Source organism: Lolium perenne, chromosome 2 (genome assembly GCF_019359855.2).
Source record: "Lolium perenne isolate Kyuss_39 chromosome 2, Kyuss_2.0, whole genome shotgun sequence".
In the NCBI taxonomy this organism is placed as follows: Eukaryota; Viridiplantae; Streptophyta; class Magnoliopsida; order Poales; family Poaceae; genus Lolium; species Lolium perenne.
The window spans coordinates 140276482-140301980 of NC_067245.2; positions in this window are offsets into that span (position 1 = coordinate 140276482).

A 25499-nucleotide genomic window follows, 5' to 3' on the forward strand; every position below is an offset into this window, starting at 1 on the left:
GATCAAAATTGATATAGAACACTTTTCATTTCGAATTACAGATTAAAAGTTATTAACAATTTAGTTTTTATCAATTTTAAAATAGAAAAACAGAATCTTCTATTATATTATTAAAGTACAAGACAAATGACTGTGTAGATTAAACATTGCAAAATGAATGGACTAGATTTAATAAGTTACCAGAGCACACGCCGTGAGGATCGCTACCCACCGGAACCAGGCTGGATCATTTAGAAAAACTGAATAGATATCACACACCCAGATATACACGGCCAGGCAGGATCATTCGTTTGAAAAACTGAACAGATATCACGCATCCGTTACCCACGTAAAGAAATGGAGATACACACGACCAGACCGGATCGTTTAAAAAAACTGTATACATATCCACGCACCGGCCTAATGTACTATAGAAGACCTGTTTAAAGTAACCCGGCCGACTTTAGATCTACGGAGTAGATTCGCAAAAAAAAAGATCTTCTACGAACTATATAAAATAACCAGTTGATCATGTAACTCCCGTCCGCGGCCGTGTCGACGGCTCGACGCACGCGCAACCACAGCAGCAGCGGAGCTCCTGCAGCTGGGCGATCAGCACGCAGACAAGGATCGGAAAAATGGCGATGGCCAGGTTGGTCTTCACGTTCACACCCACACCTTCGATGTCACCCCAAAATACACAGAGAAACACCGCCACGCAATCGGTACAGCTATGTTGCAAGATCAATTTATCCATGAATTGTCGAGGTTCAGCCACATAAATACCCGGCCACACAATCAGTTGGTCGAAGTCGCAAGATCAACTCATCTATGAATTGTCGAGGTTCAGATGGCCTCAAGCCGGCAAATCGGAGGCACGGCATCAGCAAGCCCAATACAAACTCAAGACGAAAGGTCGCCCAATAGATCAAAGGCACAATAGCCACGCCCATTGATTTTTGGGAAATATCTGGAAGCATTCCTATGTGTGTGTGATTAGATGTTAATCCCATCCCTACATCTCCTAACAATTTCCAATGGATAGTTCCGAGGATATCAAGGTTCAGACTAAGCCGCAATCGACGTATGGTTCCGATGACAATGAAAAAGAGCTGATTTATTCTAGAGCAACATGCAAAGCCCTGATCACTCACCCCGCCTCATGCATCGCGATCACCGCCCGACGCGCTACCGCGTGCTTAAGCTGCTGTCTTGCAAGCAGCAGCCTCTACGTATAGCTCGCTGTCTAAATTGAATTCACTCGCACACTTTAATGTCCCCTGTGATTTGAAACGAGAGAAAGACATGCCTGCTGACTTTGCTGTGAAAGGAAGAACCTGACAACAATAGCGTATCGACTAATTAGCAGATGCAACTAGGTACAAGCTTACTTCTAGATAGCCTACATGTAGTGCTTGAAAAATATATAGATGTGGTTTAATTTCTAGATCGGATATGATATGCATGTGTGCGAATCATTTGGTTGTGAACCATACATATTTTATTACATAGGATGATGTGTTGGACTTTTGCTATACACCAGATTAAGAATCAATTTTCATTATACAAAAATGATAGTTACGAAAGGGTAGATAAAATAGAAAAGAAGACTACAAAGCATGGAGACAATCATAAGAGGTCATGCAAGTCATATCTTTAAGGGTAGGGTTAGTTCTATGGATGATCTATGAAAATAACTCTTTAAACATACAACAGATATATTCAGATACCTATCATCATGCTCTAATTCTTCCTATGATTCCAAATGTTACAGAGATCTATGATGATAGATTTATTATAGTATGTGGCCAGCCATATTGCAGCAACCGAAAATGCAGTACCCTTGATGGAACGATGCACGTCAGGGATAGAGAGAGAAATAAAATGCGAAAATTAATACGACACTCTATTGTTTAGCAGCGCGGGTACACATTTCAATGATCTAATTAATGTTAGTGTTTTGTTCCCAGTATAGTCGTTAGCAGCATTCTAATACCTTAAGCGTAATACTTCCTTTGTATAATCGTGTTGATTAGTACGGTTTTATAATCCTTATTGAAAGTATACTTTGCATTTTATACAAGTGCTAATGGAGCAAAAATTAAAATTAAAGAAAGGTTCATCTGAGAAATTAATGAACTACATATATATGACCAATAATAAATAAAATAAATTATATCAAATAAGATATAAGAAAATCCAGCCGCGCGTATCAATTGTGGTTCTACCATATGTTAGTTAGGATCAGCTCAAAAAAATTTGTTAGTTAGGATATAGTCAAACAAAGTCGATCTCGATATCAGCATATCGATTGTTCATCTCCCGTACGCCTCTACCCCTAATCTGCCACCGCTTCTCCTGCGGCATCTGTCTCCGGTGCCGCGCATGGCTCTGACGTTCGGTCCATCTCCACTACGGTGCATGTTTCCAACTTTCATCGTTGGCAGATTGGATTGGCTCCGGTCTCGGCAGTCAAGGACACGCGATGGATCCAGGCAAGAGACTCAAGCCAGGTAGTACGTGCATGTCAAGGATTTTTTGAATTAAAACTGCCTAATCAGGAATCAGGGCGATGGATGCAGGCAAGATACTCACGCTAGGTAGTACGTGCATATGAAGGATTTTTCGAATTAACTGCCTAATCAGGAATCAGGCTTTCATGCATGCAAGTAGTCTGATAATCAAGATCTGGATGCATGCACGCCTCAAGCAATACGACAAGTAGTCCCGGGTGGGAGCCCTGCTAAAGGAGGATTTTCGAATCACGATCTGTGTGGAATTTCCATCGTATTCTTCCGAAAGTGTGTTTTCTCAGCCCAGCAAATGACGATCTGTGCGGAATTTCGATCATGCAAGACGAGGTTGCCCCGACGAATATTCGGAGGTTCTATAAGATTCATTTAGGATATTCACATCCACCAAAGATATCCTCACTCATTCTCCTGGCAACAATATATTCAGAGGTCTTTTTTACTAGGTCTATACTTCCAGTTTACTCTCAAACAATGGTATATTGATACGGTAGGACATATTATGCTCTGGTCTGTTGGCTGAACTCTTGATAGTGTTGTTTGCAGAGATAGAGTGATATGCATTCAAGAGGCCATACTATGATGGCTCTGGATTAGGAGTATCTGCATCAACTCGGACATACAACATCGGTGTTGAGGTTATCATTTTAAGCGTTTCCCCTTTTTCTCTACTTGGTTAAAACATAATCCAATCTAATCCGGCGGAAGATAGGAGACGTATGCAAGCAGCTGATTGACTAGAACAAGTACGAAGGTACTCATCTAATGTTCGCTGATAGCAACATGCATGCAATGGCCAACACCCGCACTGCTGGTGGCATCGTCGACCTTTGAGGGCACGTTTTGCTCATTAATCAGACTCTTATTCAAGAACAGATGAAGCAGAGATGGGATTGATGAACCACGATTGGTTCGACTCAACTGGAACCAGTCGACGGAGGCCATGGACGGTGATGACTCGGTGGAGGGGCACTCCCAGGATGACACCGGCGAAGAGCATACGCTGTTCACCAAGGACGGACGGCAGGTAGTCCATGTACTCCTCGATTCTTTGAGCTACTCTCTCTCCCAAGGTGCATGATGCTTACACATGGATTAGCTCATTTTCTCACCAGTTCATTGCGACGCTGCTGTATTGGAGTGAAAAATATATTTTTTCTATATACATAAAAAATAAGGCCAGATCTCGGACTTTATTTTGAATCAGGCAGAATGCAAAATTTATTGATGTGATCGCTAAAATATAGCCACAATGAGTTCAGGAGGGAGGTTTTACATAATGGATAACTCAAAGATGAGAAAAAATGTTTAAATCACTGACTTCTATACCTAATAATAAAGAAAATAAGATTTCTTGTTCGTCCGTCTGTTTCTACCCCTATATTTCAGTTAAAATTACATTGACTGCCACCGCTAAAGTAAATAACCGGTTCGTCCGTTCGTCGCTGGTTCCCTTCGATCGAACAGGTCGTGCTCGCTCGCCAGCCCGTGCAAGGAAAAGTTTTGGGCCGGCCCAGTCTGCCTCGAAGCGGAGTATCGCTCAGTACTCATGGAAACTATTCGATCCGAGCGCACACAACCCGCTCACGTTGGACTCCAGGTGCATCACGTACACATACGTAACCAACCTTGATACGTTCGTCAAACACTCAAATAGTTCGTTTCGAATCACAAGCTCACAATTGCCGAGCTAGCCAGGATCTTCCGTCCAATATATATGTGCCCAGCCATCTCTATCCCAAATCGTTCCATGGAATTGCAGAGAGGGATTGGATCAATTGATTAGGTTTCCAGCTCGAGACAGCTTTCAACACGTCGACAATAGACACATCGACCGGACATCGGTGGAATCCGACGAGAACATATCTTCATCAATGTCGTCATGTCGATGCCGCCACCGGCTCTAGATCAGCGAGCGACTAGCCAGGGACCATGCTAGCCGGCTCGAGTTCCCGGCGATTGGCTGGCTCCACAATCCTGCAGCAGGGGGCGGGGAATCCCAGCACGTCTACCGTAGCAGGCGCACAACCCATGTCCGAGCGCTTACCTCCAGTAGCGCACGCATCCTCTGCCAAGCGTGAAAAAGAGCAAAAGCTGAGATATTTGAGAGAGTAGTCAATCTGAAGGAATTTGAGTTGCAGCAGCTGCCCTATTTTTAGTGTCAGAGAGAGAGAGATTAGTGAGATTTGAGAGATGTGGTAGGGAATCGAGAGAGGCTGCGCGGAGGTACAAAGCTAGCGGGTCAGGATGTCGGGATGCAGACTCTTGTCTAATCGTCAAAGTTTGACTGATGAAGATAGAGAAAAAGAGTTTCCTTATACAGTGTCACCCGTGGGGATAAGAAAAAAAATGGTTTGGATTCTGATCGTCAGCTATTGAATACGATGAAATATTTTATGTTCTTCTGTGTGTTTTAAAATTCTGAAATAATAATTTGCCGGGAAAACAAACATACTAACTTGGAGGTACAACTACAATGCATTTTTTATACTTGAAAAATACACACGTTGTATTTAGCATTCAAGAGGTGAAATTTTTGACAGGCATTTTTTTGTTTTCGAAAGCGATATATAACAGAATTGTCCGTCCAAAAAAAAATTAAGAACAGCAGGTAAAGTACATGCAAACATTCAAATAATTTATGTTTTATGGACTTAACTTTATCTAAATTTGGAGCGTTTACACTCTTTCATGTGACGAAGGGAGTAAATTATCTCCAGTTGAAATGGTTTGAGACCAGGCCTTCAAAAAATGTTGATCAATATGTTGAAAAAATCTCTGATAAGGAAGAAAAATTCTATTTTTGACTTGTGTATGAAACTTCGTATCTACAATATAGTATGACATAGGAGTAATATAATTTTTATACGAGGATTTGTGTGATGTTAGGAAATCGTGGAAGCATACTCTATTGCTTGTTTCTTAGACCAGAAAGTTGTCTTCGTTTGTTAATACAATGTGACAGGAAGAGAAAGGAAAGGATTCTCCCTCGATGTCAGCCCCCATGGCCGGATTCTATCAGTGCTCCAACCACCCCACCGCGTCCGTGACGCAATCTCTAGGGTCTCCTCTCTTTGCTCTTAGTTCGACACTAGCACGGCGGCCCGGGGAATACCATGCATGTGGATAGGAGCGTGCATGCCATATCATAGTTCCTTGGGGACCTCGAAGCCAAGGATTGCTCGGCCGCTGCAGGGTAGCTCAAGGCCAAGTGCAACTACACAAAAAGTACCTCGCCACTCGTGATTATGGTCTATTGATACGACTTTACCAAAGGTAGCATTGTGATCCATCCGTAGCAACGCACGGGCAAATTTACTAGTCTATTATAAGATAAAATGAATGTATGGTTTAAGAGCGGAGTGACAATGCCAACGTTTCAGTGAATCAAATAATATATCATGATAGAATGAAAACTATATGGACAAAATTAATACTAAATTTTAAACTAAAATCTCATTGGTGGAATACAAATATGTCTTCCACTCGAACTGAAGTAAAAACGGAAAAAAATTCTAGGTAACACGGCTCATATATATTGACATACATCGACTTCTTAGATCTATAAACATGCATAGAACTAAATGTTTCAGAGTTAAAAAAGGGCTCCACAAGAGTAGAGCGCGATAAATAAAAACACATATTAACTAAGGTGGCGACAAGCCAAAGATAAGATGATCATTTAAGGACCATGTTGCATATATGACACTAAACGAGAAAAAACAACGATTGGATATAAACATGATAGTTAATGTACCACTTATAACATCCTATATCTAGGAAAAAAATCAAAATCATACAAAGAAATAAAATTCACATAAGACAATAATGCAAATTGATGTCTCACCACAAAGGATAAATCTAGCCGCGCGAATGCGCGGGTCGCTCCGCTAGTTATTTAAATAAGAAAAGGGCTTGGTTTTAATTTTCTAAAAGGGGGAAGGACCCCGCGTTAATTAATAAAAGCTGCAGGGGTGTTTGTTGAAGAGAACAACAGCCAAGGACGCCGGGTTGATTTACAGAAAGGTGCAGGGGCTCAGTGCAAGATCTCAGATCTGAGGGGGGTGGGTGAAGATTCTTACCGAGCGGGGAGTTAACCCTGGTCGCTGACGAAGGGGACCCACGGTCCGACGTGGCAGCCACCGTGGCGAAGCTTGCACACGTGCCCTGATACCGCTCGCGTCGCAGGGGTCGACGGTGATCACGCATGGCGTCGCACGGGCGGACGTCGCGGGGCGCCCAAGAAAGCGAGGTTTGGCGCCTCGGCTTCCCCTCGATGGCGTGAACCATCTGGAGGCGGCGCCGCCAGGAGGAGGTCGCCGGAGAGCGGCGGCGACGAACATCTGCGGCGAACGGCGTCAGCATTGGGGTGAGGAGAAGGAACACGAAGCAAAAGAAAAGGAGAGGTAGTCCAGGGGGGAGAGGAGGGTACCAGGAGCGCACGGAAAGCCACAGCGGAGGAAGGGGATGTCGGTGGCGGTCGTATTTCTCGTCGGAGAACGGCCACCGAGGTGAAGAAACGTCGAAAATTGAGGGGGGAGAGGGGGAGCCTTGTTTCGATTCCTTCTGCCAGGTGGTAGATGACGATGACGCACTCCATTTGGCGGCGGTGGCGCAACGAGGGGTTGACGGGGACGGCGGCACCATGAGGAAGAGGATGGCGGCAGGGGGTTTCTCTTTGTGAGCTCTTCTTGGAGAGGAAGAAAGGAAAAGAGCGGGATAGGCGTGGGCGAGAGGGAAAAGAGGGATGCGGTCCAGGCATAAAGAGAGGAGGAGGGGCTCACACGCGCAGAGGAGCAGGTGAGCAGCGGGTCACGCCATCGACGTGCTTCCCCCGTCGTTTTCTTGTGTGTCGAGGACGGAGGGGAAAAGATGTCGAAGGGGTACGACCTAGGAGGAGGAAGAGGTGGTGGGCTGGGCCAAAACGGGCCAGGGGTGATAAGGATGCAGCGCTGGAAAAGAGAAGAACGGGAAGATGGGCCAGGGGAGGGAAGGAGGAAAGAGGGAGGATGGGCCGCCGGGGAGGAGAGGGCCCATGGAAGAAAAAGGCCAGAGGGCCGTAGCCTGGTTTTTTTAGTGATTAGGGTTTTAGTTTTATTTTTATTATAAAAAATATTTCTTTTCCTTTTTATTTTTAAAACTGTTTTGAAACTATTTTTAAAGTCAAACAGAACCAGGTTCGATTTTAAATTTGAAACTATTTGAAATTAGTTTTGTTTATCATATAGTTTTGAGGGTTTAGGGTTTGTGAAAAGAAACATAGAAGGAAGGCTTATTATGAAGACCATATGAGAAGAAAAATAAAAGATTTAAGGTTTGTAAAATACTTTTTATTTGGTGAAACATGGAGGTGATGATGCATGATGACATGATGATGCATAACTGGAAAAGAACAAACAAATGTTTATTAGGGTACTACCCTGGGCCGTTACACTCGACTTGACCATTGGTTTGCGGGTGTGCAACTGAGGCAAATTGTAATTTGATGCCTACCTTTGCGCAATATGCCTTGAACTCCTTGGATGTGAAATTGTTGCCGTTGTCTGTGACGATGCTATGAGGGACTCCAAACCGAAAAATGATACTCTTAACAAACTTTATTGCGGATGCTGCATCTGGTGAGTTTATCGGCTTTGCTTCTATCCACTTTGTGAACTTGTCGACAACTACGAGCATATACTCGTATCCTCCTGGCCAAGCCTTGTGTAATTTTCCCACCATATCAATGCCCCATTGAGCAAAGGGCCATGACAGCGGTATTGGCATCAACTCTGCTGTCGGAGAATGAGGTTTCGCGACAAACCTTTGGCATGCATCGCAAGTACGCACTGTAACACCCCAACTTTTGCAACCTTGATTAATTGTCCTTAATGCAAAAATTAGGGGGAACAAAAACTTTTTCTTTAGACTAATTAAGATGAATTGCCTTGATCTGTTTGTTATGATGAATTGCCTTGATCTGTTGGTAGATGAATTATCTTGATTTGCTTGTGAGTTTTGTCTTGAGCTACCTCATAGAACAACACCCCTGGTGGTTAAACAAGCAACTCACCAAATAAAACACATGTGTGGCTTAGGAAGAATTGTTTTCCTTTTTACTACATCAAACCTCTCTCCTGATGACAACATGTGTGTGCCATCTTGATTTTTTCTCTTGGTGATACAAGATAGCTCAATCATCCTTAATTCAAAACTTGGGATCATCTACCCCTAGCTACATCCCTCTCTTATACCCACTCATCCTTGTTGGTTTTGAGGCCATGTCGACCATCTGTGTTGACATGCTTAAAATGTCCAGACTTTGGCAGTTGATATCTAAGCAACCACCACTGTTATTGGTGATCTCAGTGCATGGATCCCATCTATGCAACACCCTCTTCAACCTCCACATCTTGCATGTCTCAGTCAATTCTTGCAGCTCATATATTCAACTTGATCTTGTATCCTATTCAATGATTCAACACTAGATCACTTCCTTCAATTTTACCTCTTGTTTTTATTCAAGTTTAATCTTCACAAAACCAAGAGTGGGAATAGTGGGTACATTTTGTAGCCATCATCTACCCTTGAGAACACTCCTCCCTAAATTAGTTTTTCCTCCTCAAAAACCCTATTGTTTTCCTTCTCTAGTTTTGATCACAAAACTACTTCTAGTTTTATAAATCTTTTCAAGATATTTCTGCAAAGAAAACAAGGAACTGAAATGGGTTTTGTTTTTCTTCCCATTTCTACCAAGTACTGATCTATAAAAAAACATTACTCTCTATTTGGCTTTCTTTTTAACAAAAAGCTTGTTATGGTACCTACACCATTTCTTGTTTTCCCTCTTGCTTATTTTTACATTTGAGAAAAACTCTACTTTACTGGGGAAAGTAAGTAGAATATTTTGAACTCCTATGTTCCAACTAGTTTTATCTCAACTCTCTCATGTTTCATTCCACTTGAGTTCATTCCCAATTGTCCCTAGACAATTGAGGTGTTCCAAATACTTTTCAAATAAGTTCTATTTCAAATGACAACTCTTGCACATCTTGTGTACATCTCTGATCTACCCCATAATGTTCCTTCATCCTCCAATTCTTGATCAAATGGATGATCATTTGATACTTTCAAACCACTCCCAATTGACCTCTCATTTGTAGAGCAACTTATATTTCATCATACCCATCTCAATCATCTATTCTTTTCCATCACCACCTTGACCTCATGAATTGATGATTTGTGTCACCATATTCATCATTGTTATTGTATCATTATTTCCATCACTATCCTTCTAAACCTTAGGCTCTTTATCAATTTAAGAAACCTATTTTCTTTGCATAACACAAGTGGTGTCGTGTGTCTTGCATAGGCACTTGAGCACCATGTGTCTCAAATAGTTTGGAGTAGTCAAGTCTCAAAAACTTGTGGCGGCCATCTCCAAAATAGCTTACACTTGAAAACTTGTACACCACCATCACCATCACACTCTTCCTACATCTCGAGTTCCTTTATACTTTCTTACACATCATCTAAGCCACCATCTTGGCAAGAAATAATGAGGCTCCACTATACTCAACATGCATGTTGGAAACTCCCTTTGATGATTCATTTTAGAGTGGCACATGAAGGAGCCGGCCATGAAAAGAATTTCGGCCAGCCATTGTGCTTCTCACTTTCTTCCTCCACAAGCCTTGCCTCCCACCTAACCCAATCAATAAATGGGCAGCCACCCACCTTGGCCAATCAAAAAAAGGAGGCAGCCACCCCTCTCCCTCTATAAATTGGCCCTAGCCGGCCACCTCCTCCCCTTTGCTTCATTTCTTCTCACTCTCCACTCCCTCACACTCTCCTCCTGCCCTCCACCACGAAATGGTGCTGCCCCTTGCTCCCATGGCCGGCCATGGCCATGAAAACCAGCCAAGACGCAGCTCCCCTCCTTCCTCAAGCTTCCCCTCACCATGAGAGCTTCCCTCTCACTCTCTTCTCCCCTAATCTTTGATGAGTCCAGCTCACTTTCTCCTTTCTCCTCTCACTAGATTAGATCTTGATGCAGGTGCATGTTGGTCCAAGCATGGAGAAGGTTGAGCTATCCTCAGATCTGAAGTTCTTGAGCAAAGTTCGTCCAAAACCTTGCAGTAATTTCTGTATCTTGCTGTTTCAGATTCTGGTACAAACTTGTAAAATCCTCCAAATCTTGTGTGCAGATCCAAATCGAGTGATTCAAAGTTCCGCAGATAGGTGTTGAAAAGATCTACAACTTGGCGTTGGTCTCATCCTCAAATTCGTTACGGATTTTGCATGGTAAATAAAGTTCTGCAAACATGCAGAATCACTGTTTGTTAGATTTCTTCCGTTTTACAAAACCTTTTTGAGCAAACTCAACTATGGGTGAAAGCCCACTCCAGTACCTTCATTTTGGCGTTGGTTTCACTTCAAATGACTTCCTGAAATTGAAATGGTTCACAGATCAAGATCTTGTCAGATCTAACTTAGTCGAATTAAACCAGGAGCTTGGAAACGAATTTTTGAATGAAAACAATTGGGTAAGGACCACCTATTCAATATCTTTCAGATGCAGCTGACCTCATATTTTTATGATTTATGTACGATTTGTGGTGAATTAAACTTGTTCTGTGTGTTCTGCAGACATGGTTGTTAGCTTTTAATTCATCCAAAATCCATTTTTGAACCTAATTGAGTGATTCCAATTCTATAGGATTACTGAATGTTTTCTTAATCATCTCAAACAAGTTTCAAACCTTTATCTGTTCTGCAACTCCATAGTTAAAGCAAATGGTGAAAACATGCAGTAAAATTGTCAATCCATTTGTGAGAGTTTCAGAAACAATTTTAACCCAAATCCAATTGTGTATGCTTCTATGTTTAATTACTTTCAAATGCCAGTGGCCTCATATTTTTAGGATTTTTCTACGATTTATGGCTTACAGATCTTGTTTTCTGTACAGTCAGATTCAAAGAAATTCCTAAAATTGTAGGTTTAATATTTTTGGGTGATTCCAATTGGGTTAGTCTTGTATTAGTACAGGCCATCTAGGAAATTTTTTATTAGTCTCTGTTCATACATATTTGTTGCTGTTAGTAATGTTTATGTGTGACATGCATTGTTGAAGCAAAACCTTTCGGTTTATTTAAAACCCTTGACCAACTCTTTTTAGTAGAGGTGGGCAACCTTTGTTTTATGCTTGCAAAACAAAACCTTTGCAACCTAACATTAACTCTTTTGTTTGGCTTAAGTTTTCAATTGATGTGGTATATGGTTTGCTTCCTATTTTTGTATAGTGTTAAGTGAGCAAATTAAATTAGGAAAACTGGTTTGTACTTTTCCAAAAATGTTTGAAAGTATGTTGTGCATGTTTGTGATGCCAAACTAATGCTCTTGTCCTCTTCATGATGTTATATACCAGGGGATAATTGGTTTATACCATGGTGATAACCGAGAGAGGCAATTGCTAAGTTGTGATGCACTCATACCTTTACTAGGTAAATAAATGGGGTTTTCTAAATTAAAACTCTTAAAGTTGTTTTGTGGTATCTACAGGTCATTAGTATGTTATACCTTGGCTGCTTGGTTAGTTGTTGATTGTTGAATGTTGTCTTGTTGAGGCAATGTGATTGATTGTGTTCCTTTTATATTTTCCGGCGATAGATACGAACAATTCCGGAGAAGAAGAAGAAGTGGAATCGGACGAGGATTTTATTTATATATGTTGTTGGGATTCTTATATGGATGGAGTTGAAGAAGTACAGGGACAAATAAGCCAAGGCAAGCCATCTTTTGATCTCTTGCTATTTATCCTTCTTGTTGTGCTCATTGCTCCATTATATACTTGGTTCCTTGTATCATGTGTGATTTTTGGTCCTCTACTCTATGCATACTTATTCCCAAAGTATGTTGAACCCCTTGTTGATGCTTTGCATACTTTCTCCCAAGTATGTTAACCCCCTTGTTTATGTTATGCATGCTTACCCTAAGCATGTATGCCCTCTTGACCATATCCATGTTGTCATCTTCTTAGTGGTATGATGATTAACATCATGACCCCTGTTTGAATCATCTTAATTATGTTGTCCCTATACATACTTATCCTAAGTATGTATGATCCCCTTAACACCTCAATTATCATCCCCTTAGTGGTATGATGGCTAGCATCATGTCATTGAGACTCTTAGTTCCTTCATAAAACTATAGGTTGGGACCCCCCCCCCCTTGGAAAAATACCTTGTTGAAAAGAATTTTTGAAAACCTTGGGTGAGTTGGACTTACCCAAGCGTGTGTTTATGAAAGGAAAGGATCTTGGCAAAGATGGTTGGAAAGAAAATCTTGTTTTCGAAAACTTTGGCGCCTAAGTATTCACCCGTGACAATTAACCCGCGCAACCACATTACCCTGGGGTGGGACGGGGCTTAGCTCGTAGTTTGTTCTTCTTAACATGGGACACCGCACAACTATATAAGGGTAAGGTTACCCCTGAATCCGGATTGTCGTTGGTGGAGACAATAGTATAACGGGAGGCCTTCGGGGCTGACCCGTCCGGAAGACACTATGGGTCTCCTGGCTTGGCGGTGGAGCCACGCTCAAAGTGAGGTGAGCTGCCACGGTGCCGGGGAGGTACATACTCCATAGGGTAGGATCCCGTGCTAAGACGAATAGGCAAAAGGCTATGTCCGAGTTTTTGTCATGGCATAGTTGATATGCAGGGATGATGCCCACATGATAAACTCACGGATCTTGTAGGGAAAGTGTGCAAACTCTGCAGAGTCAAATCTATTCGAATAGCCGTGTCCGCGGTCATGGACGGTTGAAATGGCTGTTGCTTAGCCTGATGAGTTTTGTTTGAGAAAGTGTTTACCAAAGGAAAAAAGGAATTTATTTTCGGAGTACCGGAAGGGTACTAGAATGGTTTGGTTGACCATATGGAGATGGTCGGAAAGGAAATAAACTGGGTTACTCCCTTCCTAGTGTTTTATGTTGTAGAACTCTTTTGAAGTATCTTCTTCAATAATGATATAGAGATGTCATAGGATCTTCTTAGTGTCCCCTTCAACTGTGATGATGGGATGCTACATCCACAAGAGAAACTATTTCTCTTTCTCATGCTACATCCACAAGAGAAACTATTTCTCTTTCACATGCTATATCCACAAGAGAAACTATTCTTCCTCTCTTGTCTCTTTTAGTTAGCATTGTTAGCACCCTTCTTGATGGTTTGCGAGTACAATTCAAATGTACTCACGGCTTTGTCCCTGGCTATTTACTTGGCCAGACTTGGAGGAACACGACGGATGAAGAAGGAGTTGGCGATGTCTATGCGAGCTAGGAACGTCTTCCCAGTCAGTTGCCTGTAGGGTTATGGCAGATGACTTGGGTACTGCGCTGCTGAATTGATGATGCTACTCCGATGTTTTAGTTAGGCCCTTCGAGGCTATTATGTAAGTATTGGTCATGTGACCATGTTGTAATTTTCTTATTCCGCTTTGTAATGGATGGTGTAATTTGATATCAGTTCGGTTATGTGTTCACGGCGCACTGATCATGGGATCGTGAACTGTATACATAACAGGGAATTTCGGACAGCTAGTCCGGGGTCCCCACAGAGCTGGTATACCATGGTGATAACCGAGAGAGGCAATTGCTAAGTTGTGATGCACTCATACCTTTACTAGGTAAATAAATGGGGTTTTCTAAATTAAAACTCTTAAAGTTGTTTTGTGGTATCTACAGGTCATTAGTATGTTATACCTTGGCTGCTTGGTTAGTTTTTGATTGTTGAATGTTGTCTTGTTGAGGCAATGTGATTGATTGTGTTCCTTTTATATTTTCCGGCGATAGATACGAACAATTCCGGAGAAGAAGAAGAAGTGGAATCGGACGAGGATTTTATTTATATATGTTGTTGGGATTCTTATATGGATGGAGTTGAAGAAGTATAGGGACAAATAAGCCAAGGCAAGCCATCTTTTGATCTCTTGCTATTTATCCTTCTTGTTGTGCTCATTGCTCCATTATATACTTGGTTCCTTGTATCATGTGTGATTTTTGGTCCTCTACTCTATGCATACTTATTCCCAAAGTATGTTGAACCCCTTGTTGATGCTTTGCATACTTGCTCCCAAGTATGTTAACCCCCTTGTTGATGTTATGCATGCTTACCCTAAGCATGTATGCCCTCTTGACCATATCCATGTTGTCATCTTCTTAGTGGTATGATGATTAACATCATGACCCCTGTTTGAATCATCTTAATTATGTTGTCCCTATACATGCTTATCCTAAGTATGTATGATCCCCTTAATACCTCAATTATCACCCCCTTAGTGGTATGATGGCTAGCATCATGTCATTGAGACTCTTAGTTCCTTCATAAAACTATAGGTTGGGACCCCCCCCTGGGAAAAATACCTTGTTGAAATTTTTTTTGAAAACCTTGGGTGAGTTGGACTTACCCAAGCGTGTGTTTATGAAAGGAAAGGATCTTGGCAAAGATGGTTGGAAAGAAAATCTTGTTTTCGAAAACTTTGGCGCCTAAGTATTCACCCGTGACAATTAACCCGCGCAACCACATTACCCTGGGGTGGGACGGGGCTTAGCTCGTAGTTTGTTCTTCTTAACATGGGACACCGCACAACTATATAAGGGTAAGGTTACCCCTGAATCCGGATTGTCGTTGGTGGAGACAATAGTATAACGGGAGGCCTTCGGGGCTGATCCGTCCGGAAGACACTATGGGTCTCCTGGCTTGGCGGTGGAGCCACGCTCAAAGTGAGGTGAGCTGCCACGGTGCCGGGGAGGTACATATTCCATAGGGTAGGATCCCGTGCTAAGACGAATAGGCGAAAGGCTATGTCCGAGTTTTTGTCATGGCATAGTTGATATGCAGGGATGATGCCCACATGATAAACTCACGGATCTTGTGGGGAAAGTGTGCAAACTCTACAGAGTCAAATCTATTCGAATAGCCGTGTCCGCGGTCATGGACGGTTGAAATGGCTGTTGCTTAGCCTGATGAGTTTTGTTTGAGAAAGTGTTTACCAAAGGAAAAAGGAACTTATTTTCGGAGTACCGGAAGGGTACTAGAATGGTTTGGTTGACCATATGGAGATGGTCGGAAAGGAAATAAACTGGGTTACTCCCTTCCTAGTGTTTTATGTTGTAGAACTCTTTTGAAGTATCTTCTTCAATAATGATATAGAGATGTCATAGGATCTTCTTAGTGTCCCCTTCAACTGTGATGATGGGATGCTACATCCACAAGAGAAACTATTTCTCTTTCTCATGCTACATCCACAAGAGAAACTATTTCTCTTTCACATGCTATATCCACAAGAGAAACTATTCTTCCTCTCTTGTCTCTTTTAGTTAGCATTGTTAGCACCCTTGTTGATGGTTTGCGAGTACAATTCAAATGTACTCACGGCTTTGTCCCTGGCTATTTACTTGGCCAGACTTGGAGGAACACGACGGATGAAGAAGGAGTTGGCGATGTCTATGCGAGCTAGGAACATCTTCCCAGTCAGTTGCCTGTAGGGTTATGGCAGATGACTTGGGTACTGCGCTGCTGAATTGATGATGCTACTCTGATGTTTTAGTTAGGCCCTTCGAGGCTATTATGTAAGTATTGGTCATGTGATCATGTTGTAATTTTCTTATTCCGCTTTGTAATGGATGGTGTAATTTGATATCAGTTCGGTTATGTGTTCACGGCGCACTGATCATGGGACCGTGAACTGTATACATAACAGGGAATTTCGGACAGCTAGTCCGGGGTCCCCACAGAGCTGGTATCAGAGCTATCCTGACTGTAGGAGACCTTAGTTAGCATGGACGTTAGTTAGGAAAACAAGTACTTGGGAAAAACTATTTACGAAACAAATTCTTTCTTTAGTCGGAAGTATAGCTTCTACTCCTCTTATTTATTCAAAGCTTCTAAATTCTTATCTCTCCGCTTTATAAAAAAAAGGTTTGAAAATTCTTACTCTATTGTCTCATCCGCTTCAAATCTACATGTTGGACGATGTCTCCAACTCGGACCGGAGACTCGAAGTCGAAGATGGATCAACCTTTTATGAAGTCTCACGTATCTCCAACGACAACTATTGAAGATCGAACGCCGACTTAGTCCTGCACATAAAGGGATAATAAGATCATGCCTTTGGTTATCACCAAAGTCTGTCAAAGATCTGACCTTGTTCCTCCGTGGACTTGCACCTTTTTGCAGTCGTTTGGGATCAAGTCCTCAGTTTCTTGACTAGTAAATTTTAGGCCAGCCACGAGAAGGTCTCGACTTCGGGAGTACCTCAACAACTACCTCTTCGAAGACCTCACATCCCCGGGATGTTGAGCAAGAAGACTACGCAGTTTTCTCCTCCACCTCAACATAGAAGACTGAACACCAGGCCTGCTTCGCAACCAACTGCCCCGAAAACCCATGTCGGAGTCCATAAGAGCAAAATGAAGACGGCAACATATGTGACCAGCCCCCAAACCTATAGGATGGATAGGAAAAACTCAATCGGTTCGATTGAGCTACCCCCACGTGTTAGGTATCTCTAGATACTTAGAGTGACTTGTTTGGTATGCTGATTGCTTGTAGTTCCCTAGTGTGCTTCCTTGAGTGTTTGTATCTATTTGTTGTGTGCATGTATGTCTTGCCATTTAGACGTTCCCGCCCTTTTTAATTGTTTGAAATTTGTAAAAATAGAAATTAAAAATGGAAATCTGCTAGTGTACTGTTTTGCTAATAAAAATAGTTTGGTAGCTCCGATTGATGTGATTCCAATTGCACTAGAACCAGTATGAACTAATCTTTCAGATGCCACTGACCTTGTATTTTTAGGATTTTTGTGCGATTTTTAATAAATAAAACTTGATCACTGTTTCTGGTTAGTATTTTGAGTCTCAAAAATTGAAAAATAAATATTTTTGAACGATTCCAATTGTGTTGATCTTGTTTTGTTACTGTGCATCTAGGAAAAATACCAGTAGCCTCTGTTAGTGATATTTTGTCTCTGGTTATGGTTGTATGGGTGTCACATGCAATGATAGGATTAAAGTTTGCCTCGCCGATGTATTGCTAACTGCTAGTTAGTCGGGTAGATTAACGAAAGACTCTAACTCTAAACCCGTTAGCAGTAGTTTTTCAACCATCAGGGAAACTAACTCAGACCCCTATCTACGCCGACTACTTTCAAGGTCATCTGAAGCATCTCTACTACGCCAACAAAGCAAAAGCCAATACCTTCAAGATCCGCTGAAGCATCTCCACTTCATCAAGAAAGCAGAAGCCCCTACCTTCAAGAGTGACTGTACCTCTACCAGAAGACATACTAATTTGGTCTAACCTTAGAGCATAACCGCACTAACCTCGAAGATATCTTCTTGAAACCACCCTCTAACACGCCGTCTAACAAGCCGAGAGGACAATAGCATCAAAGCCGAGCTACATCACATGGTTCATCTGGTCCTCATCAAGTGAAGACTCCGGAAGATACCTCAAGAACTCAAGACTAGGTGCAACTTACCGCTCACCAACTGCTGTAAGTCAGCACCAACCCGCAAGCTGAAGATTGTCTTCGACGACCTCTGTTGCTGTTTCATATGGATACCAACTAGGTGTTTCAGCAACTTACTAACTCGCCGAGCGTCCCATATGGCTTAGTTAACACCGTGAGTGCCTCTTGAAGTGGTGGTCTGCACGTCGCCCCCGAAGATTCTTCAATTGAACAAAGAAGATCGATGACTTCTTCAGAAGCCCCCGACAGGACCGCAAGGCAGACGCTCTGAGTTTTTCCGAAAGCCCGATGAAAAATCTTAAGGGTGGAAGACTTCGTCTTCCACTAAAAGTTGGAGCTACCCCTCAAATTTAAATCTTTCTAGAACAACGTTGGAAACGTGGGATTGCACTAGCTCCCCTCGAAGCCGTGGACTACACAACGCCCTCAGAAGATGTTCGACTCAAGACGAGAGATCAATGACTTCTCCCAAAAGCGCCTGACAAGACCCGTGGCTGAGGCTCTAAGTTTTCAGGAACCCCGCTGAACAACCTTAAGGGTGGAAGACTTCGTCTTCCACTAAAATCAAGCTAACTCTAAAAAGTTTTCAACCCTGCTCAAGCACCGTTGGGTGCACTAACTCTCCCATGGTCTTGAACCTCCGCTAGGATCGTGAAGAAACTACAGATCCAACACCTGCATGGAGTAGTTAACCCTTCACGAAGCTTTCCCTCGGAAGAAATCCATCATGTCTCCCAGAAGATGAAGCAACGACCTTCTCTACAACAGCACGCCGACAGAAGAATGGAGTCTAATTTTCATTAAACTTTACAACCCTTCTAGTTCTACCCTCAGTAATCTCGGGACGAGATTATTTTAAGGGTGGAAGATCTGTAACACCCCAACTTTTGCAACCTTGATTAATTGTCCTTAATGCAAAAATTAGGGGGAACAAAAACTTTTTCTTTAGACTAATTAAGATGAATTGCCTTGATCTGTTTGTTATGATGAATTGCCTTGATCTGTTGGTAGATGAATTATCTTGATTTGCTTGTGAGTTTTGTCTTGAGCTCCCTCATAGAACAACACCCCTGGTGGTTAAACAAGCAACTCACCAAATAAAACACATGTGTGGCTTAGGAAGAATTGTTTTCCTTTTTACTACATCAAACCTCTCTCCTGATGACAACATGTGTGTGCCATCTTGATTTTTTCTCTTGGTGATACAAGATAGCTCAATCATCCTTAATTCAAAACTTGGGATCATCTACCCCTAGCTACATCCCTCTCTTATACCCACTCATCCTTGTTGGTTTTGAGGCCATGTCGACCATCTGTGTTGACAGGCTTAAAATGTCCAGACTTTGGCAGTTGATATCTAAGCAACCACCACTGTTATTGGTGATCTCAGTGCATGGATCCCATCTATGCAACACCCTCTTCAACCTCCACGTCTTGCATGTCTCAGTCAATTCTTGCAGCTCATATATTCAACTTGATCTTGTATCCTATTCAATGATTCAACACTAGATCACTTCCTTCAATTTTACCTCTTGTTTTTATTCAAGTTTAATCTTCACAAAACCAAGAGTGGGAATAGTGGGTACATTTTGTAGCCATCATCTACCCTTGAGAACACTCCTCCCTAAATTAGTTTTTCCTCCTCAAAAACCCTATTGTTTTCCTTCTCTAGTTTTGATCACAAAACTACTTCTAGTTTTATAAATCTTTTCAAGATATTTCTGCAAAGAAAACAAGGAACTGAAATGGGTTTTGTTTTTCTTCCCATTTCTACCAAGTACTGATCTATAAAAAAACATTACTCTCTATTTGGCTTTCTTTTTAACAAAAAGCTTGTTATGGTACCTACACCATTTCTTGTTTTCCCTCTTGCTTATTTTTACATTTGAGAAAAACTCTACTTTACTGGGGAAAGTAAGTAGAATATTTTGAACTCCTATGTTCCAACTAGTTTTATCTCAACACTCTCAAGTTTCATTCCACTTGAGTTCATTCCCAATTGTCCCTAGACAATTGAGGTGTTCCAAATACTTTTCAAATAAGTTCTATTTCAAATGACAACTCTTGCACATCTTGTGTACATCTCTGATCTACCCCATAATGTTCCTTCATCCTCCAATTCTTGATCAAATGGATGATCATTTGATACTTTCAAACCACTCCCAATTGACCTCTCATTTGTAGAGCAACTTATATTTCATCATACCCATCTCAATCATCTATTCTTTTCCATCACCACCTTGACCTCATGAATTGATGATTTGTGTCACCATATTCATCATTGTTATTGTATCATTATTTCCATCACTATCCTTCTAAACCTTAGGCTCTTTATCAATTTAAGAAACCTATTTTCTTTGCATAACACAAGTGGTGTCGTGTGTCTTGCATAGGCACTTGAGCACCATGTGTCTCAAATAGTTTGGAGTAGTCAAGTCTCAAAAACTTGTGGCGGCCATCTCCAAAATAGCTTACACTTGAAAACTTGTACACCACCATCACCATCACACTCTTCCTACATCTCGAGTTCCTTTATACTTTCTTACACATCATCTAAGCCACCATCTTGGCAAGAAATAATGAGGCTCCACTATACTCAACATGCATGTTGGAAACTCCCTTTGATGATTCATTTTAGAGTGGCACATGAAGGAGCCGGCCATGAAAAGAATTTCGGCCAGCCATTGTGCTTCTCACTTTCTTCCTCCACAAGCCTTGCCTCCCACCTAACCCAATCAATAAATGGGCAGCCACCCACCTTGGCCAATCAAAAAAAGGAGGCAGCCAGCCCTCTCCCTCTATAAATTGGCCCTAGCCGGCCACCTCCTCCCCTTTGCTTCATTTCTTCTCACTCTCCACTCCCTCACACTCTCCTCCTGCCCTCCACCACGAAATGGTGCTGCCCCTTGCTCCCATGGCCGGCCATGGCCATGAAAACCAGCCAAGATGCAGCTCCCCTCCTTCCTCAAGCTTCCCCTCACCATGAGAGCTTCCCTCTCACTCTCTTCTCCCCTAATCTTTGATGAGTCCAGCTCACTTTCTCCTTTCTCCTCTCACTAGATTGGATCTTGATGCAGGTGCATGTTGGTCCAAGCATGGAGAAGGTTGAGCTATCCACAGATCTGAAGTTCTTGAGCAAAGTTCATCCAAAACCTTGCAGTAATTTCTGTATCTTGCTGTTTCAGATTCTGGTACGAACTTGTAAAATCCTCCAAATCTTGTGTGCAGATCCAAATTGAGTGATTCAAAGTTCCGCAGATAGATGTTGAAAAGATCTACAACTTGGCATTGGTCTCATCCTCAAATTCGTTACGGGTTTTGCATGGTAAATAAAGTTCTGCAAACATGCAGAATCACTGTTTGTTAGATTTCTTCCATTTTACAAAACCTTTTTGAGAAAACTCAACTATGGGTGAAAGCCCACTCCAGTACCTTCATTTTGGCGTTGGTTTCACTTCAAATGACTTCCTGAAATTGAAATGGTTCACAGATCAAGATCTTGTCAGATATGACTTTGTCGAATTAAACCAGGAGCTTGGAAACGAATTTTTGAATGAAACCAATCGGGTAAGGACCACCTATTCAATATCTTTCAGATGCAGCTGACCTCATATTTTTATGATTTATGTACGATTTGTGGTGAATTAATCTTGTTCTGTGTGTTCTGCAGACATGGCTGTTAGCTTTTAATTCATCCAAAATCCATTTTTGAACCTAATTGAGTGATTCCAATTCTATAGGATTACTGAATGTTTTATTAATCATCTCAAACAAGTTTCAAACCTTTATCTGTTTTGCAACTCCATAGTTAAAGCAAATGGTGAAAACATGCAGTAAAATTGTCAATCCATTTGTGAGAGTTTCAGAAACAATTTTAACCCAAATCCAATTGTGTATGCTTCTATGTTTAATTACTTTCAAATGCCAGTGGCCTCATATTTTTAGGATTTTTCTACGATTTATGGCTTACAGATCTTGTTTTCTGTACAGTCAGATTCAAAGAAATTCCTAAAATTGTAGGTTTAATATTTTTGGGTGATTCCAATTAGGTTAGTCTTGTATTAGTACAGGCCATCTAGGAAAATTTTTATTAGTCTCTGTTCATACATATTTGTTGCTGTTAGTAATGTTTATGTGTGACATGCATTGTTGAAGCAAAACCTTTCGGTTTATTTAAAACCCTTGACCAACTCTTTTTAGTAGAGGTGGGCAACCTTTGTTTTATGCTTGCAAAACAAAACCTTTGCAACCTAACATTAACTCTTTTGTTTGGCTTAAGTTTTCAAATGATTTGGTATATGGTTTGCTTCCTATTTTTGTATAGTGTTAAGTGAGCAAATTAAATTAGGAAAACTGATTTGTACTTTTCCAAAAATGTTTGAAAGTATGTTGTGCATGTTTGTGATGCCAAACTAATGCTCTTGTCCTCTTCATGATGCTATATACCAGGGGATAATTGGTTTATACCATGGTGATAACCGAGAGAGGCAATTGCTAAGTTGTGATGCACTCATACCTTTACTAGGTAAATAAATGGGGTTTTCTAAATTAAAACTCTTAAAGTTGTTTTGTGGTATCTACAGGTCATTAGTATGTTATACCTTGGCTGCTTGGTTAGTTGTTGATTGTTGAATGTTGTCTTGTTGAGGCAATGTGATTGATTGTGTTCCTTTTATATTTTCCGGCGATAGATACGAACAATTCCAGAGAAGAAGAAGAAGTGGAATCGGACGAGGATTTTATTTATATATGTTGTTGGGATTCTTATATGGATGGAGTTGAAGAAGTACAGGGACAAATAAGCCAAGGCAAGCCATCTTTTGATCTCTTGCTATTTATCCTTCTTGTTGTGCTCATTGCTCCATTATATACTTGGTTCCTTGTATCATGTGTGATTTTTGGTCCTCTACTCTATGCATACTTATTCCCAAAGTATGTTGAACCCCTTGTTGATGCTTTGCATACTTGCTCCCAAGTATGTTAACCCCCTTGTTGATGTTATGCATGCTTACCCTAAGCATGTATGCCCTCTTGACCATATCCATGTTGTCATCTTCTTAGTGGTATGATGATTAACATCATGACCCCTGTTTGAATCATCTTAATTATGTTGTCCCTATACATGCTTATCCTAAGTATGTATGATCCCCTTAACACCTCAATTATCATTCCCTTAGTGGTATGATGGCTAGCATCATGTCATTGAGACTCTTAGTTCCTTCATAAAACTATAGGTTGGGACCCCCCCTTGGAAAAATACCTTGTTGAAAAGAATTTTTGAAAACCTTGGGTGAGTTGGACTTACCCAAGCGTGTGTTTATGAAAGGAAAGGATCTTGGCAAAGATGGTTGGAAAGAAAATCTTGTTTTCAAAAACTTTGGCGCCTAAGTATTCACCCGTGACAATTAACCCGCGCAACCACATTACCCTGGGGTGGGACGGGGCTTAGCTTGTAGTTTGTTCTTCTTAACATGGGACACCGCACAACTATATAAGGGTAAGGTTACCCCTGAATCCGGATTGTCGTTGGTGGAGACAATAGTATAACGGGAGGCCTTCGGGGCTGACCCGTCCGGAAGACACTATGGGTCTCCTGGCTTGGTGGTGGAGCCACGCTCAAAGTGAGGTGAGCTGCCACGGTGCCGGGGAGGTACATACTCCATAGGGTAGGATCCCGTGCTAAGACGAATAGGCGAAAGGCTATGTCCGAGTTTTTGTCATGGCATAGTTGATATGCAGGGATGATGCCCACATGATAAACTCACGGATCTTGTGGGGAAAGTGTGCAAACTCTGCAGAGTCAAATCTATTCGAATAGCCGTGTCCGCGGTCATGGACGGTTGAAATGGCTGTTGCTTAGCCTGATGAGTTTTGTTTGAGAAAGTGTTTACCAAAGGAAAAAGGAACTTATTTTCGGAGTACCGGAAGGGTACTAGAATGGTTTGGTTGACCATATGGAGATGGTCGGAAAGGAAATAAACTGGGTTACTCCCTTCCTAGTGTTTTATGTTGTAGAACTCTTTTGAAGTATCTTCTTCAATAATGATATAGAGATGTCATAGGATCTTCTTAGTGTCCCCTTCAACTGTGATGATGGGATGCTACATCCACAAGAGAAACTATTTCTCTTTCTCATGCTACATCCACAAGAGAAACTATTTCTCTTTCACATGCTATATCCACAAGAGAAACTATTCTTCCTCTCTTGTCTCTTTTAGTTAGCATTGTTAGCACCCTTCTTGATGGTTTGCGAGTACAATTAAAATGTACTCACGGCTTTGTCCCTGGCTATTTACTTGGCCAGACTTGGAGGAACACGACGGATGAAGAAGGAGTTGGCGATGTCTATGCGAGCTAGGAACGTCTTCCCGCCCGCCGTTCGTAGGGTTATGGCAGATGACTTGGGTACTGCGCTGCTGAATTGATGATGCTACTCTGATGTTTTAGTTAGGCCCTTCGAGGCTATTATGTAAGTATTGGTCATGTGACCATGTTGTAATTTTCTTATTCCGCTTTGTAATGGATGGTGTAATTTGATATCAGTTCGGTTATGTGTTCACGGCGCACTGATCATGGGATCGTGAACTGTATACATAACAGGGAATTTCGGACAGCTAGTCCGGGGTCCCCACACGCACTATGTCCTTTGCATCCTCGATTGTTGTTAGCCAATAGAATCCTGCTCTGAAAACCTTGGCTGCTATAGCTCGACTGCTCGCGTGATGTCCGCACACCCCTTCGTGTACATCCTTCAGAATAAGCCTTCCTTCTTCGGGTGTGACGCATCTTTGTAGTACTCCCGAAATAATTCGTTGTATAGCTCTCCTTTAACCACCGTGAAGGCTTTAGAGCGCCTGATATCTCGCCTTGCTTCAACTAGATCGTCGGGTAGTTCTTTTCTCAGGACATATGCTATGTACACCTACATCCAAGGAATTTGTACCATCATTATCATATGTGGTTCCTCCTCTGTGGTGACCCTGCATACCACTGCATGTTGTAGTATGCCAGTCGTTGATATAACATTCGCGAAGTACCATTCCGCAAATATTACATCCCTCAGAGTAGTACAACAGAACATAGCAGGGTCCATAACTCATTCACATATTATTACAATCATCATACACAAGTCGTCTCGGAGCTCCTCTTGGGTTCTGAGAGGATAACTCCTGGGTTTGAGGCGAACCCAACTTAACTTACAATACCATTGTCTCATTAAACTAAACATTTATTTAAACGAGCAGCTAAATAGTAAGAGTTCGCGCTGCTCGGCTACTACTACTCCTCCTGATATCCTTAGGCTTGTTCTCCTCCGGAAGCCTCCCCGGATCCGTAGACTATGATGTAGTCTACGCCTTCAACACCTCCTGAGAGGTCTGGTTCCTCGTAGCCGATGATCTCGGCTCCATCATTGCTGTCATAGTCCTCCTCCTCCAGACGGTTCAGACAATCTAAGCATGGGGTTTAAGAGTGGTA